At 38.8% G+C, this 19,025-nt stretch overlaps 1 pseudogene; it reads left to right on the top strand.

Moving 5' to 3' along the window:
• The first annotated feature begins 205 nt into the window (after nucleotides 1-205).
• Nucleotides 206-10,973, top strand: LOC126095617 (uncharacterized; annotated as a pseudogene).
• The last annotated feature ends 8,052 nt before the right edge of the window (nucleotides 10,974-19,025 follow it).

Here is a 19,025-nt window from a genome sequence, read left to right as displayed (position 1 = left end):
ACATAATGACAACGAAAAAGTGACGAACGTTATTGACGTCTTAACCACCCTTTCATGCTCAAGGGATAAGAAACTGAGGTCGAATGACAACGAGGAAGAGAGTGAAGAATCTTTATACTGCTATGACTTCTCTGAAGGAGGCTGAATACGGTGTGTTACTGCCGACGCTGGGCCCACGACACTTGTGCAGGGATAGAAAGTGATGATGGCGAGGCTGTCCACACTTGTGTACTACGTGAAAGTAAGAGGCCTAAATAAAACGTAATACCTGATTCTACAATTCTCAGAATCATGTTTCGAAACCTTATCGTCACATCATTTCGTTTTTCCAGTCCTTGTTTAAGCTTTAGAGATGATTTCATGGTAGTTCCCCTACTTACCCCGCATATGGGGCAAGACGGGGAAATGGTAGTTTATGTTTCAAATCGAGATATTTCTAACTAAATGTAACAAGTTTGCAGGTCTCTTTGCATGCTATTGTAATTCAGTGGTTAAGTAAACAAATGATAATCAAAACTACTTGAATTTATTTATTTTTATCCCTTCTGTAAGGGTTTAAAGTTAGCTTCCCCATCTTGCCCCACCTTCCCCTACTGCGTGTCCCAACAGGCCATCATCGATGCGCCAACCAGTACTTCCAAAAATGGAAGCCATCCACCTTTTTCGATTCCCATCATGAACTGAATTTGTCTGTGAATTAAATGCAGGTTATTTAAAAATCATTTTCACTTGCCTTCACCATGGGGCATCACTACAAATGTGACATCACCTTACATCCAAAAGACTGTGGGCTTCAAGCTAGCAGATTCCAGCGCCTTCTCCTCAAAGTCCTCCACAAAAATAATCTGAATTACTGTTTTATTTTAACTGTATATCACTTTTTTAACTGTCCCTCCAATGAACATCCCTGTGTGACTGTATATTTTAACTTCTATTGTCTCCGTTCACTGTGTTTTTGCATCCCCCTTCTTCCTCCTTTTTTTCCATATAAGTTTGCTCTTTTATTATTTGTATGCCACTCGGCTGAAGAGTGGCGGATTGTGCCGCTGCCAGCCCTTCCCTGCCCATGTGGGGCAGGGGAATGAAATTACAATAAAAAAAAAAGTTGGAGTGTCAGTCACCTTGGCTCACTCTGGAAATGGCTGGACGGTATTCAACCAAAATTTTAGAAGAAGAAGTCGAATTTATGCAGCTCGAAATTTTATGGATCAGTGTTTGTGCCATGAAAATATGAAGATGCACATCAATTTATACCATCTTCAGGCATCCAGTATCATAGCATAGATCGGAGCTGAAGATTTGCTGTGATGAAAGCAGAATTCAGAGTCACATATTGATCATCACCCGGCATCTCCGCTTTTTCTGTAGGTGATACTAAACATGTTTCAGCTAGCCCACCTCTCACAGACGGGAACCAGAAGTGTCAATAAAGAAACCATTAATGTGTGTTTGTTACAAATTGAGCAAAGAAATAACATAACATTAAATTCTAGTGCAAAAAATTCTGATCATTTTTTAATATAACAGTCTTCATATTGTGCATCAGCCAACCACACAAGTTTTATTATTGAATGCTATAAGGGTGAAAGCTGAAGCATTTGAATTCAGTTACCATCATAGCCCAGACTTGAACCCAGGTCTCCTGTTACAAGCCTGATATGATAAACACTACACAACCATAGCATTGTGGCTAGCACAGCTGAACAGACTATCCCAGTCCAATGCCCTCCCTAACACAAACTTCAATAGTCACTTTCAGCCTATTTTCTCCTTGTTTATTTGTGAAGAAGTTTGTACCAACCAAAACTTGGGAACAGTAAAAGTATTGACTGGAGGTACAAGTAAATTACGGGACATATCCCCTCTACTTTTTGTGCTTTACTTGTCGCTTGTGTGGCAAAATGTCCTCGAATCGGCCTGGTCCTCATCGGAAGAAATCTTCAAACATCGGAAACCTTCGTTCAAAAGGCATATTTGCTTCAGCACGCGCTCTCCTACCTTTGAAATCCTACAATACTGTAGCGAAGTAGCGGCAACAACAACACCGTTGTTGGACATGAGTGAGACTTGTATGCGGCAGCTGTGTAAACAGAGCCAAACCACGTTAGCGACAGACTTCTCTCCCGAAGTAGTCTTTTCTTTATGATGCTACATGAACGAAGTCACACTGTGAAAGCAGCGTGAGTTTAAAACCGTGGGTCGAACCAAAAAGGATTCCTCTCGTAGTCAGCTGACAAGAAAACCAGGTGAAAAACTCACATACCTTAAATCTTAAAGCAGTGGTCGTCAAACATTTTTTGCTCAAGAGCCAATAGTGACATTGTGGGTTGACACCTGGGGCCGCATATGTGTGTACCAATTTTATTATTAACTGGTAACTTTCATAAATTAATATGTTGTGAGCCCCCATTACGTTAGCTGCAATACGAGAGCGATAACCTAGCCGCGGACCCCAAAGTACTGATCGTTCGGAACAATTCATGCCAATTGTCGCTCTTCCAAACCGCTGCCAACTACAGACATATGACATTTGTGACGCTACAATTGCTTGTTGAAGTCTTGTTGTTGTACCGTATGTGCGTATGAATGCGATTAATAATAGTATATGCACTTGTAGAGTGCCAAAACCGCCTTCAGCCCGAAAAAGGCGCATCACTTGATTGTATCGCCTCAAATTATCATCGATTTTTACGTTCTAGGAGAATGAAGAGATTGTTAAATTATTTGTATAGTCATCTTATATTTATGTGTTAAAATGTTGTAGATATGTGACACCTGATGGCCACGAAAAGATGTGTCATGTTAAGTCAGCGAGTTTGCAACGCCCAGCCGATTGCTGAATCGCGGCCTGCGGAAAAGATAACAACTACGATGCAGCTGGACAGTACAAACGTTTGCCGGCGACGGCTAAGAAGAAACACTTATTGTTAAAGACAAAATTAGCGTGCTATGTTTGTTCGCAGAGAATGATTCTCGGCATGTCCTTTTAGAATTTCAGAGTAGTATCCAAGTATTGTTCGAATAGTGAGCCTCGAGATTACGGCTCACACGTACGATAATGTGAACTAGACTACAATGGGGAGAGAACTTAAGTGTGTTTAATGCACTTACAAGTCAAGATATTTGAGAAGATTATCGGCTTCAGTAGAAAATGATAATTTCTCCGATTTTGGCAGTGTGTAGACACGCCAGGTGTAGGAAGAGCTCCGATTAATAGAAATGTGAGATTAGTTTCTCCTAATTGTGATTAATTATGCGGTTTGCTGCATAATGTAGACGAGTTTATAGGTGAAACGTGTTTCAATATTATTGGGAGGTTCTCCGTTGGATGGTGTATGCGAAGAAATATGTTCAAGCGAAGTCGTTCAGTTATTTTGTGGTTGAGGATTAAGGGACGCACTAAGATGTAGTAGCATTGCATTGTGTTATAGTGACTGTATAGGTGTTGAAGTGTCGGCAGAAGTGCCAACACTGTTTTGCTTGAGGAATGCACGCTAAGCTCACGCAGGCTGGTGTGAGATCTGAAACAGGATACGTAATGAATGCTATAAAGAAAAGTACGTAGCTTCTGGAATACTTAACTTTAATCCACATTTGTAGAATATCTCTCGTTACTGTACAGGCTTTATAATCACAATATCAATTGGTAAGGGCGCCTTGCTAGGTCGTAGCAAAAGTAGCTGAAGGCTATGCTAACTATCGTCTCGGCAAATGAGAGCGTAGTTGTCAGTGAACCGTCCCTTGCAAAGTCGGCTGTACAACTGGGTCGAGTGCTAGTACGTCTCTCTAGACCTGCCGTGTGGTGGCGCTCGGTCTGCAGTTAAGGTCGGGACACACACGTCCGGGTCGTGTCAGGGCCGAGCGTCGGACGAGCGACGGCCGTGCTCCGGTCCGTTCCTGCAGGGGCCACACATGACCGGGGCACGTCCGTGTCTTTGTTGTTCCTTGTAGTGACTCGGACGCGGTGATCTGTGTTTCTGTTTGTGAAAGCTGTAAAACATGTTCACTAATTTTCGTAATAGTGAATTAGGACTTATAGCACTTGCTTTAGACGAAGAGGAAAAAGAACCAAGGCAAAAAAGAAGAAAATTATGGATCCACTGTGCCTGGAAAATAAGACCAGTACAGGGAGAGTTTCGAACATTATTTTCTCATCTCATAGATGCTGAGACTAAGTTTTATGAATATTATAGGATGACGCAGTACAGCTTCTGTGAACCAAGACTGAGAAAATAGGACACTTTCTGGAGAGTCTCAGTTTCACCGAAAGAACGACTGGCTGTTTTTTTAAGGTAGGTTAAAGAAAAGTACACAGAACACAAATAAATATGAAGTTTTAAGGACAGCATTTTTATTTTATTACTTTGGTAATTGAAAGATAAATACATAAGTTAGTAAACAATACAGTTAAATATCTACTACCCTAAGAAAAACAAATGAGGATTATTCAGTGAATTAGTTTCTGAAGCTGATGAGGATGCAGGGGAACTTGGAGGATGATCGCTTTGGTTATTTATATACGAATTGTGGGAATCCCTTTGCAGATCCAAAAGCTGCTGTGTAGGTTCTGTTGACTCGTTTTCCACAGGTGAAGGATATGGTGTTGAAACAGATTTTGCTGAGGAATTGGAGGATGATGAAGTGAATTGATGGACTGATACGTCATTCATGAGTTGCTTCATCTCAAAGTCTTGTACAATTGAAAAAATCCTCTTTTAGCTTGATGACAAACTCTGTCTTTGTATTCGATATTCCTGTAGTTTTCACTTCCCTGATCGTAAAGAACAGACAACTTATGAACTTCTTCAATTAGTCGTTCCACATCCATGTTTTGTACACAGAACAGTCTTGCGCAGTTGCACAGCTCACAAGACTGAAGACAGTTCTACCGTCAGGCCGTGTCCGTCACGTGAAAAATTAAACACGGCGAATACCGCCCGGCCCGGCCCCGGCCCGTGGACGTTCCCCGTGCACGGCCCGGTCATGTGGGGCCCGCTACATTTGTTCTAATGATGTATTTCGTTGTCCGGGTGACGGCCGATACTCGGACGTGTCTCGGCACGGCCACGGTCCGGGCATGTGTGTCCCGACCTTTACTGACAGTGGCGACACGCGGGTCCGTCGTATACTAGCGGACCGCGGCCGATGTAAAAGCTACCACCTAGCAAGTGTGGTGTCTGGCGGTGACACCACAGGTGTACGCAAGCATTGAGGAATAGTGACTGAGCGATATTTGGTTGGTATTTATTGTGTGGCTTCGGCGTGAGCGTCGTAATATAGTAAATTCCGCAAATATCGTTTGATGCACTGAATGTGCAGTTCGCATGAAAGAGAACGGTCGCCCTACGTAATAGTTACTTATTGAGAAACAATTGGAAGTTTAAAGAGAATTTGATAACATTTCCCCTTGTCCCTAGACGAAAAATCAAGAACCGTTTATTACAGAACGCGCTAGTTCTCTCTAAAAGAGATCTTCAAGTTCTGGGTTTTGAGTTTTAAATATTAATGGGCCGCGGAAGTCAACTGCTGAAGTGGCTTAGTTTTGTTCGATTATTTAAAGCTCATGTAATTGAAAACTGGTGGTGACATTTTGTTTTTTTATTATTATTATATTTTCGCTTAGTGGGGTTTTGAATAGAGCACCAGCATTCGTAAATTAAAATGCTAACTTGTTCCTGCAGGAAATAAAGAATTAACGCTTGTAAACTGAGAAAGTCAGTACCCGACTTGTCTTTTATCCTCAAAGTATGTAAAAAAAGTCAAAGGCTTATTTCAAAGCAGACCAGGACCTTGAATATACATTTTCGGATCAAAGTAAATATAAAGACATTTCGGCTTAAAGTAAATCTAAAGGCAATAAAGTAAAAGACTGGAATATCAGTAAAAGAAAAATTCAAGGAAATTAAAGAGATTGGATGGAAGGAATAGTATTTTTCAGGTAATAAGATAATTAATCCTTACTTAGATATGAAACGCAAGTTTACGTTTTATTGAAAACTGATTAATTATAAATGAAAAGTTACTCCATTTAATTCCGGAATGTTGAGATTAACATAATAGTTTATTATGATAAAATTTCAGTAGAGTCCAGGATATTGTTGTAGCAAGGCGCTACATATAGAGGTTATCGTTGATTGACAACGATAGATAGACAATATAAAATTATACCTTTGCCTTGTGAACTATTCTTTGATTTAGGTAAAAATTTATAGCCTTCACAGTGACTGAGTGTATATACGATTATTCGTTGAAGCTTTAAAAGAGGAGCAACTACAAGAGGCAACGCATCTATATGACGTATTTATGAGTTATATACGAAAGCTATCATTTCTGGTGCCTACATTGTTCAGAAAGTGTTTAGTTGTGTTATCTGACTACACGGAGTAAGCTTCACTATAGGTAGCTGTTACTGGTAAAGTTCATTCCTACTCCTCGTAGACTCTCACATTTAGTATTTTTCTGTTGATTGATACTTGCTTTGGTTGATGGTAGTTTGTCTTTCGAACCTAGCGAACTTTGATAGTCAGATGAGTTGTTGTAATTAATATCGAGATAGCTACCACTGACCCCATTATACCACGAACAGTGTTATTATGTCCACACTTTAGTACATAGTGATGTCGTAGGGAGCTGTAGTGTGATTTATAGCGTGAGAAGCTGAATATCAAATCTTACGTGACGTCGTTGCTTCAGTACAGACGATTATTTCAAGTCACAATGATTACGTCGTTGAGTGTACATTTACATGGATACTCTGCAACTCTGCAAATCGCATTTAAGTGTCTGGCAGAGGGTTCATCGAACCACCTTTACAATTCCCTATTATTCCAATCTCGTACAGCGCGCGGAAAGAACGAACACTTTTGTCTTTCCGTACGAGCTCTGATTTCCTTTATTTTATCGTGGTGATCGTTTCTCCCTACGTGGGTCGGTGTCAACAAAATATTTTCGTATTCAGAAGAGAAAGTTGTTGATTGGAATTTCGTAAGAAGATTCCGTCGCAACGAAACACGGCTTTCTTTTATGATGTCCAGCCCAAATCCTGTATTATTTCAGTGACACACTCTCCCATATTTCGCGATAATACAAAACGTGCTGCCCTTTTTTGAACTTTTTCGAACTACTCCGTCAGTCCTATCTGGTAAGGACCCCACACCGCGCAGCAGTATTCTAAAAGAGGACGGAAAAGCGTAGTGTAGGCAGTCTCCTTAGTAGATCTGTCACATTTTCTAAGTGTCTTGCCAATAAAACGCAGTCTTTGGCTAGCCTTCCCCACAACATTTTCTGTGTTCCTTCCAATTTTAGTTGCTCGTAATAGTAATTCCTACGTATTTAGCTGAATCTGCGGCCTTTAGATTTGACTGATTTATCGTGTAACCGAAGTTTAACGAGTCTCTTTAAGCACTCACGTGGATGACCTTATACTTTTCGTTATTTAGGGTCAAATGCTAATTTTCGCACCATTCAGATATCTTTTCTAAATCGTTTTGCAATTTGTTTTGATCTCCTGGTGACTTTCTTAATCGGTAAACGACAGAGTCATCTACAAAAAACGAAGGCAGCTGTTCAGATTGTCTCCCAAATCGTTTATATAGATAAGGAACAGCAGAGGGCCTATAACACTACCTCAGGGAACGCCAGAAATAACTTCTGTTCTACGCCGGCCGGTGTGGCCGAGCGGTTCTAGGCGCTTCAGTCTGGAACTGCGGATGTGTGTGATGTCCTTAGGTTAGTTAGGTTTAAGTAGTTCTAAGTTCTAGGGGACTGATGACCTCAGAAGTTAAGTCCCATAGTGCTCAGATCCATTTTGAACCATTTTTGCTGTTCTACGCAATGACATTCCGTCAATTACTAGGAAATATGACCTCTCTTACAGGAAGTCACAAATCCAGTCACGTAACTGAGATGATATTCCATAAGCAAGCAATTTCACTACGAGTCGCTTGTGTGGTACAGTGTCAAAAGCCTTCCGTAAATCCAGAAACCAGAAATACGGAATCGATCTGAAATCCCTTGTCAATAGCACTCAACACTTCATGCGAATAAAGAGCTAGTTGTGTTTCACAAGAACGATATTTTCTAAACCCGTGGTGACTGTGTGTCAATAGACTGTTTTCTTAGAGGCAATTCATAATGGTAGAACACAATATATGTTCCAGAATTGACGTTAATGATATGGGTCTGTAATTAAATGGATTACTCCTACTACCTTTCTTGAATATCGGTGTGACCTGTGCAACTTTCCAGTCTTTGGGTACGGATTTTTCGTCGTGCGAACGGTTGTATTTGATTGTATGGAGCTACTCATGCTAATGCATCAGCGTACTCTGATGGTGCGTCCACACTACTCGTGTGGCTCGTGTTCTTGTGAGACTTGCGAGACTTATGAGTAATGTGGACGGATGTAGGCTGCGAGGGCTCCCCGCGAAACAGGATTGCGAGCCGCCGGAGCTCATGGCTTGTCTGGCTCCGGCTGTTGTCTGTACATCAAAGGGATGCGCGGCGGGCTCAGCGAGTAGTGTAGACGGCAACAAAGCACTTACCATTTGGATCGTTATACTCTTACAGTTTGGCCTTGGTATTATTCTTTTTCTGTGCTGTGGACATCGGTTTTTCTTTTGAAGTGTAGTGGACCGATGATTTTGTCATTAAATTCTTAAATACTTATGAACAATACCCTGTGCTGTGGGATGCTACAAACTCCCAATATAAAAAAAAAATTGTAAAAGTGAAGCATGGGATTCAATTGCGACAGAACTCGGCGAGGATGTGGCGGAATTAAAAAGGAAATGACCAGCTTATTAGCCACTTACAAGAAGTCCGTCAAAAGAAGACTGAGCCTGGAAAGTCTGGCGCTGGGGTTGAGGAAGTGAACGCTCTAAACTGGTTCACTTTCAAAGCATTTGAATTTCTGCACTGTAAACATCAGCAGCGGAAGACAATCAACACAGATATAAGTAAAATATATTAATTTTTGGAAATGTTTAAACAGACTATTAACAAACTCAATGGAGTTCAGTTCCTTTTTAGTTCTGTCTCCACGGCTACCTAACTTTTTATTTTTCTCAGCTTACATTTCGGCAACTGCTCACTTGTTAATTTTAAATTTTTTGGTGTTATTCCCATATATACCATTAATCATATCATTTCTTAAGATATTTTTTCATATTTATTTTAGCCTACTAGCATTTCTATTAGGAATATACCTAGTGACTGCCTATAGCTTTCAAATTTGAAAATTAAAAAGAGTTCTAATTGTGATAAAATTATAAAGTTTATGGCAAAACGAGTTCTGAACATCACAGAGGGAAAAGGAGGAAATGGAGTAACAGGATTTTGATACATACTGGGACAACGCTTGGTACTCAATTAGTAATAAATAAATAATAATCAATAACATTTATTTTTCTAACACATTACATTGAAGTACATGTACATTTAAATGTATTTTATTTGTATATTATGTTGTTGGAAGAAATAAAAATAATACAATAGGAAGAAATAAAGGTAAAACCTCACGTATATAGGTAGTTGAAATGTGTGCAGTCAGGCAGTCACTAGTATGTACATAGCTAGTAGCTGAAAATTCTTTAATAACTTATTGGTAATCATCTTGCCACGGCAGTCTTCCCTCTCCAGCAATGAAATAAGCAGCGAATTCATCTCTAATGCCTTGGGCAGTCTGCATCGGACGTCATTTAATGTTCGCTAATTGTGTCAACGTTGTAGCAGGAGTGATCTCATTTCTCCAAGTTCCTGGCTTTAAATGCCCGTTCTCCTCACGATCCACTGCTCCTACAGGGGTATAAACTTGTCTGGAAGCAGAACTTTTTCGCAAGAAATTATGGAGGTATATACAAGTCATAATAACACTTTGGGCTTTCTCAGGCTGTAGTAATATAGGCTTTCTTAGTATCCGGAATACTGAAGTAAATCTTCCGGACGCATTTTCCACCATCCGCCGTGCTCTTGCAAGTCTGCAGTTAAAAATTCTTTTCATTGATCTCCGTGGTTGTTGTCCACTATACGGCTTCATGATATGATTGTTGAGGGGAAACCATCGTCTGCGACAATAACGTAGGGTACTTTTTTCTCTCTACCTGGGAGGGTACCATCGTCCTCATATTCTTAAAAAAAAGATGTATTTCGAAAACAACCACCGTCTGAAATTTGACCTTGGAAGCCGACATCAGCATACAAAAAACAATAGTCAGCATCCACTAGACCAATGCATAGACAAAAATAGATATTCTAATAATTATGAACATTAATAATAATTAAAATCAGTAATTTTGCGGAATAATAGGTAGTAATTATTATAACAAATATTCTGAATTTCACTTATCAACTTGACATTGTTCCCAGTTTTTTACGATTATTATCGTGTATCTCCCTATTCCTACACCCATTCATTCATTTTTTATTTTACTTGTTTTGCTATTGTTTATATCAATCTTTTGTCGTCGCTTTGTTTTAGGAGGAATTTAAGGAGGATTTGGAAGAACAGAAGGTTTCGGGCATGCATACAAACGAAGGTACAGCGAGCACTTGCGAAGAAATTAGTAGTCAAGATGTCGATCATCAAACAACGCAAGGCAACAAGCTACCACCCACACCAAACAAACGCACGTAGGTATTTGCTTCACCTAAAAAAAAAAAATTGAAAAAGGGCCGAAGATCCTCGTATAGGAGAGGCATATAATGCACTACAAACTGCTTTATCTAAAACTAGAGACGAGTTTGACGCCTATGGAGAGTACATAGCGAACGTTCTACAGTCCATGGACAACAGAACACGTGCTTTTGTTAAAAAAGAATTTTCCGACTCGATTTTCAGAGCAGAAAGCGGCTGTTTCGAACATTCTAGACCACGTTCAGCCAACAGCGACTACAGTTGCTTGTCGCATTTACCGATTCCTTCAACTCAACAAGTTCATGACCATGAGCAACTTCTAACAGACATCTACTTCTAATTCTGACAATACCGAACAAGGCTCACCACATTCTCTGGATCTGCTTGATTTATAATAATTAAAAGTAATAATCTTAACGTTTAATTGTTTCGCATTCTTAAGGCTCAAAATCATGAAAAGTTCAATTTTTACTTTTTTGTGTTTTCTGAATCTGCAGACTATTACCTTTTAATAGATATATAATTTATTCAATTCCGAAGACTACAACTATTTTTAAATTTTTTTTGAAATGTGTTCTACATGGGCGAGACCCACTGTGGTGCTGTTAAACTGCTGTCAAATGGTGTTATTATTAACGTCCGTGTTCATCAGGTACATTTTAGTGATGTGAGATAAAGTATGTGTTGTGGCTAACCTGTGATGGTTCAATATATATCGCTGGTGTGATTGTCGATTGTTTCATGTTTATTTACTCTGTCGTTATCTCGAAAATATTCGTAATTAATTGTGTTTCTTGAGTCTCTGTTTTGTTGAAGTATAATAATGAGTAAAAGTAAAGTTGCTGTTGCGACTTTCAATGATGGCAACATTGTAAGGTGCAAGGTATTTAGAAATATGGGAATGAAGATAGGTTCTAACATGGTACGAGCGATGCTTGCTTTAAACAAGGAACGCCTTCGGGCTGCAGACAGGGCTGTAAAGAGTCTAGAAATACAAGCAAGAGTAAACAGGAGGAGGAACAAGAGGAAGCTGGAGGAGGAGTTTGCAGAGGATAAAGATAATCCATCCTATGGACCTGGAATGCACTAAAAAGTTAATCCAATCTTTGTCGCTCGATTCCCAAAACTTTTATTTTCTCATACTAATTACATGTTTTCTAAGGATCTTCCAAACATATTTGTTTCAAACTTTCAGTAAATGTTACACAGTACCTTCTGCATAATTTAACACAGCCTTTTTCCTAAAAACTGTATATTTTTGAATATATAAATAAAAAATTGCAAAAAATGTCGTGAATTTTCATTACAATTGAAAAAAAAATCATCTTTAATAACTGAACTAAAATTTTGTAAAATCCCTGTGTTAAGTTGTAGCCCATATTCCAATAAATAATCTGTAAAAAGTTCAACTTCCTACCTCAAATACTTTGTGATGAAAGATGTAATTTATAAGCGTTATTTTAACATCGCAAGTATAGGGCGTTCCGGAGCCCCTTAAATCTAAACGTATTTATTTCTTTTGCTTATTACCTGATGAATAAGAGTGAATTAATAACAAAATTAGTATAATTTATTAACTTATCTTTACAAACTCCTACAAGCTGACAGTAGGAGCTGCACATACTTCAGGAACAATGTTTGATATCACTTGCTTGGATACTTTAAATAGAAAACTGAGGCTGGTGTAGGAATCGCCAGTTGCTAAGTAACTGAGCGTGAGTGCCAACCGCTCAGCAACTGGTATAGGTTTCCGAAATTTGCTGTCAGCCTTTAATATTTTCGGTCCTCCCAAATTTATCAGATATTCAATATATGATGCGGACATATGGCAAAAGTCTTGCAATTTCATCTTTTCAACAACCGAGTCATCCATCAAATCACTCCCACTGTATCTTTTTCTGCTTCTGAAAACTGTGGTCATCCACCACCTGCGTGTTCTTGGGACTTTGTAGCGACTTTTTCTACCCTCTTCCTCAGCTAAAGGGCGCATCGCACTCCCACTGTATATTTTTCTGCTTCAGAAAGCTGTGGTCATCCACCACCTGCGTGTTCTTGGGACTTTGTAGAGACTTCTTCTACCCTCTTCCTCAACTAAAGGGCGCATCGCAAGAAATCTGGCACTTGCTATAACCACTTGCTCCATTTTTAAATTAGGAAACTGGCAGTCACGACTGCGAGTATGGCGCGGATCCTCCCAAGAAAAAGCCTGGCAAGCAACTGTAGTAGCGTGGACAAAGATAGAAGCAGCACGAGCGCAAGTCAGACAAGTTTGACAAGTCTTCCGACAGACTAGTACGACAAGCACAAGTCTGGCGAGGACGAGTAGTGTGGACGCACCTGAAAGGAACCTAATTGGTTTACAATCTAGACCAAAAGACCTGCCTTTATTAAGTGATTTAAGTTGCTTCACTACTCCGAGAACATGAACTTCTACGTTACTCATGTTGGCAGCTGTTCTTGTTTCGAATCCTGGAATTTTACTTCGTACTCTTTCGTGAAGGCATTTCGGAAGGCTGTGTTTAGTAACTCTGCTTTGGCAGCACTGTCTTCGATAGTACCTTCATTGCTATCACGCAGAGAACGCGTTGATTGTTTCTTGTTGCTAACATACTACAAATACGACCAGAATCTCTTTGGGTTTTCTGCCAGGTTACGAGACAAAATCTGCCAAGGTACGAGACAAAATTTCGTTGTGGAAACTCTTATAAGCATCTCGTATTGAAGTTCTTCCTAAATTTCGATCTTCTGTAAAAGATCGCCATCTTGGTGGTTTTGCATCTGTTTAGATTTGTCGTGTTGGCTTCGTTGTTTCTGCAACAATATTCTGACCCGTTTTGTGTACCAAGGAGGATCGTTTGTTAATTTATTTGGTATAAATCTCTCAATTGATGCCGATACTATTTCTTTGAGTTCAAGCCACATCTGGTCAACACTTACATTATTAATTTGGAAGGAACGCAGATTGTCTCTCAGGAAGGCGACCGGTGAATTTTTATCTGCTTTTTTGAATAGGTATATTTTTCGTTTATTTTTGGAGAATTTGGGTGTTAACAATAATCAGTCTCGCTGAGACAACCCTGTGTTCACTAATCCCTGTATCCGTTTTGATGCTCATTGTTTGTCGCTAAGAGGTGAAGTGTGTTTTCACAACTGTTTACTATTCGTGTGGGCTTATGAACTAACTGCCCGAAATAATTTTCAGAGAATGCGTTTAGCACAATTTCGGATGATGTTTTATGCGTACCTCGCGAATTAAACGTGTATTTTCGCCAACATTTCGAGAGTAAATTAAAGTGACCACCCACTATAATAGTGTGAGTCGAGTACGCGTTTGAAATCAAACTCAAGTTTTCTTTGAACCTTTCAGCAACTGTATAATCTGAATCGGGAGGTCGGTAAAAGGGTCCAGTTATTATTTTATTCCGGTTGCCAACAATAACCTCTGCCCATATTAACTCATAGGAACTATCTACTTCAATTTCGCGACAAGACAAACTGCTAACAGCAACAAACACGCCACCGCCAGTGTGTTTAGCCTATCCTCTTGGAACACCTTTAGGTTCTCCGCAAAAATTCCGGCTGAGCTTATCTCCGGCTTTTGCTAGCTTTCAGTGCCTACAACGGTTTGAGCATCCGTGTTTTCTATTATCTCTTGGAGCTCTGGTACTTTCCCAGCACAGCTACAACTTACAACTGTTATACCAATGGTTCCTGTGTCTACGTTCTTCCTGTGTTCGGGCTGCACCCTTTGTGACTTAAGCCCTTCTTATGTCTTCCCGAGACCCTGTAACATAAAACACCACCCATTCCACGTCACACAGCCCCTGCTACTCGTGTAGCCGCCTGCTGTGTATAATGGACACCTGACCTCTTCAGCAGAACCCGAAACCCAACCACCCTTTGGCATAAGTCGAGGAATCTGCAGCCTACACAGTCGCAGAACCGTCTGAGCCTCGGCTTCAGACCCCCATTCGGCTCTGTACCAGATGTCCGCAATCGGTCCTTTCGACTGTGCTGTAAATGTTCAACAATGCTTTCATCTCGATAGCAAAACTGACCGCCTTTACAACTTCTGTTAGCCGCTCGAAACCAGAGACAATCTCTTCTGATCCAAAGTGACACACATCATTGGTACCGACGTGAGCAACCATCTGCAGTTGGCTGCAGCCTGTGCTCTTCATGGCATCTGGGAGGATACGTTCCACATCTGGAATGACTCCACCCGGTACGCACACGTGAAACTTCCCCGTTGAATGAATAGAATGACAGTTCTGGTAAAACTTCAACGTTACTTGATACTGAAAAATCCGAGTAAAATTGAACGTACTGAGACTATTTTCTCTTTACTTATTCTGACCACTTCTGAACTGACACACAATATATTAGTGCAACGCAGTCTGACTTTTAATAATCCCTACAAATGAATAACCCTGACTAACAATAAATTACTTACCTCACAAAAATCTTCCTTACTCGAACTACTGCAATACAGTGAGCACCAATACTGCCAGCGAAATAAAAGATTGTAACTACTAAAGGTATTAACTACTGATAGGCATATAGTCAGCAAATGAAAGATTTTGATAGAGAACAAACAATGTATTTACCTTAATAGTGTTCAAAAGTATATCCAGATCGTCCACGCATATTAACATCTCAAAACTCTGGCATCTCTCTCCCCACCTCCTCCACTGCTGGTGGCTCACCTCCAACTGCCCAATGCTACGGGCTGTTCAAATCCAACTGCCCAACACTACATTAGCGGATAACTTCCAACAACGAGTCCAAGCAGTCACAGACTGCACACAGTGCAGTCAGCGAATTATCAACACATGTGCAAGCACTAACAGTCTGGTTTTTTTTTATTTCTTACATATTGTGCATATATTATGACTTATGACCAACAGAAATGTGTGCAGTGAAATTAATCCCTACTATTTACTTAATATGATGAACTGGTGTCAATTACAATTTTATAACATGAGAATACAATTACAAAGGTAAAAAAAAGCATCATTTAGAAACAGAATGATAACATTAGTAGTACACCAGGCGTTACAAAAGAATAGAAATAAGCAAATACATGAGTATTATCGGAATTGTGACATAAATAAATAAATGAAAACATGAGAATATTAAGTAGAACATCTAGTTAACTAGAGCATAAAAAAGAAAATATAACAGAATGAGTAAATCTAAACATTTTCCCAACGTAAAGAACAGGTTGTACAGGAGGGTAACAGTACTCCTGCAGCTTACTATTAGAAAAATTCTACAACAAAACTCTTATCAGATAAACACATAAAGACAGGAAGAACATAGACACACAAGAGTTCACATAAAACATAGTGGAATAACACAAAAGGAAAGAACGGTGTTTGTTTTTAGTATAACATTTGGTACTGCAGTATCTGTCATATTCCATTTTCAAACTAAACTTTCTTTACTTCTCAGAGATCTCCCTTAGTTCATCATTAGTCCCAAAAAGTCTTATCTATGCATGCTTTTGGTATTAGTATTTTCACATATTCTTTACCTCCTTATTTGTTTTCAAGAAAATCCTACCTATATCTCTTGTCTCTAAACCCTACTTATCTGTCTATTTCCTTTTTCAAAACAATTATTCGTCATTGTATAATACTCATTTTGGCCCAAATCTTTTTCATACAACTTCTCAATGCATTTTTTCCCTATTCTTCATAGTTAGTTTCTTATATAGCCTAACCCCTCTTAAGTAACTTAAATCTACTGAGCTATGATACATAAACTAAGGGACAAGGCAATGCAGCAGCACAAACATTAACACAAACAAGAACAAGAAAAATGCAAAGAGGCAAAGCACGTAGCAATAAATACAAATTAGCAAAGAAAATGCAAAATTACAACTAATATTAGCCGATGTGCAGCAACAATAAAAATAAATCAGTAGTAAAACTGCCTTAACAGAGTAATACAAAGTGAAATTCAGTAGGACAATGCCTCACAAACAACAGCAGCAAAAGCAATAAACTATACCTAAACATGACAAAGCTCAAGCAGAAAAAAATGTTACAGTAGAAGTAGCAATGCAGATAAAGGAAATATCTATTTACACCTTAATATGTATGTCATATCTCAACTCTAGAGTGATACATCATAATAACTTACTCTACCAAACAAGTTACCAAGTTGTCGAAAAAATTTATGTATGCAATTCCCGTGCAGGGAAATGTCTGTTTACATCCTAATGTCTATATCGGTTTTCCTTCCCCTACTTCTTTCATTTCCTAGTTCTCCCCCTTTTTTAAGGAAAGTAATCATAAAATATTATTTAATGGATCTGTAGACAGAAAATATTTACATTAGTACATTTATTAAATTTGATATTAGCAAATGCTTCAGTGAGGCTAGACAATAGCCAAATATATACATGGCAAAGCATGAAGATGTCATTCACTAGCCATATGTCATTTCATAAGGCAGTAGAAAAAAGAAGTCATAAACAGGTGTGTAGGTGTAAAATATATCTCATAATTTCATAGGCATTTCAGTTAATATCAGAAAGTACGAGCTCCAAAGTGTAATCATATGTTTTCAATTATGAGCGTGTCATGTTTCAGATGCTTTCTACATATAAATGTTAATAGCAAGGTTAATGGCCTCTTTTTTTTCTACACCTGTGCCTCTGAAAGGCACATATTAATAGTTTTCTCGAGGCGACTGTCACACAGCTGGGCACCAACAGCACGCCACGTCAAGGCCACTTACCTTCTTTAATGAAATATTCATGACAGCAGTTTCTGCTACAGTAACAGTTTCATAAATAAAAATTTTTACAGCTTGAAAATTTACGTTAGAAGTCTGTAGAAACAAAATCTCATACATAACAGTCTCCAAAAAGTTTTCCATCGGCATTGTGGTACTCACATTCACGCACGCACTCCCCCTTCATAATGATCACAACCACATCTCGATGTCACAATACACATCGTCGTCGCAAAAATAGCATCATAACACCTTAATCAAATCTCAAAAATGTCGTAGTTTTCTTGAATAATTTCAAAGTCTCTAAAAAAAATGCTCTCGTAGTATCACAGTGGTTTCTCAAGTAAATATCAACAGTTCTCAAAATGCAGACAAAATACAATTTCATAAGTGTGAAGTTATCCAACTGTGTAATTACATAAACGTGTCACTGATGTAGTAAAAAAAAATCTTTGTCTCTCTCCGTTAAATGATCAGATAGCTGTAAAATTTTGTGTTAGAGAAATATGGTACTGATGTGTAAAACTGAATAAGCAAATATTATATTACCTATGGCTCCTAGCACTTGCCACTCGCTTAGCACACAAAGTAAGCATATTCCCCTGAGGTTTAATGTAATAATACCCTCTGGTGTTACAGATTACAGCAACAGAAGGAAATGTATCAGCGAAAACCTTCTCTTTATCTTTGTAATTCAAGAATCTTTCCAAAAATTGTTTTAAGTACTAAAATTTATCACTCAAATGCCTGCCCTTTAGCGCTAAACTGTTCTTCTTATTGTAGTATAATTTCTGTCACAGCTTAACGCTAAAAATGTGTGAAGTGTCGTAGTTATCGTCATACATAAGCAAATTTCTGTAGAAGTCAATGTACTTACCTTATCATTTACGGAAGTAAAGTGCTACACGAATTGATTTTGTAGTTATTACGTTCATTACTGTAACCAAGAAAGTACTGTACTGTAACGTATTGTTGGATTACAGAAAAGGCTATCTCATTGTAGCTATACCACAGATGTTACTGCTAAAAGATGTTTTAATTTTCAGAAGAACACAGAAAACTGTGCAGACATAAATAGGTACAGCGCAAAAGCAATAATGACGATTGTGTCACTCATTAGTAGCGTCGTAATATAATCGTGCAGCTGTCGAACAAACCCAATACTATGTCTTTTATAATTTCATAGAAAGTACTTTTAATACAAAATGTGTTTTTGTGTAAACCAAAATGTTGCATTAAAATCTCATTAGCAGTATATGTTCCAAGTATGTAAGCATTATAGTCGTTATGTAACCCTGTAACCGACAAACAAAATGTATGCACACTGAGACTGTGTCGTCTGTTCCCCATAAAAATGCACTCGTAATTACTGTCTAAATAAGTTCCTGAGGTTCTTGATGTATAGTTAACTTCAACACATTGTTGCATGTTAACAGTTTCTAAGTGTGACAAAGCATATGTGAAGTGAAAAATTGTATCGCAAAGACTAAGTTAAAAAGCAGATTATCTTTCAATAAACGGTTTTACAAGTGAAATGTGGTGTAGTTCTTTGCTTTTCTTAGTATGCAGAGTTTCAACTTCAACGCAATTATCATGTGGTATATATCGGACCCGAAGACCCATTGTAATCAGAAAGAATTTGGGACGC

The sequence above is a fragment of the Schistocerca cancellata genome, chromosome 8, assembly GCF_023864275.1.
Source record: "Schistocerca cancellata isolate TAMUIC-IGC-003103 chromosome 8, iqSchCanc2.1, whole genome shotgun sequence".
NCBI lineage: Eukaryota > Metazoa > Arthropoda > Insecta > Orthoptera > Acrididae > Schistocerca > Schistocerca cancellata.
The sequence above is the reverse complement of the archived record's forward strand: the minus strand, read 5'-3'. Positions and strand labels throughout refer to the sequence as shown.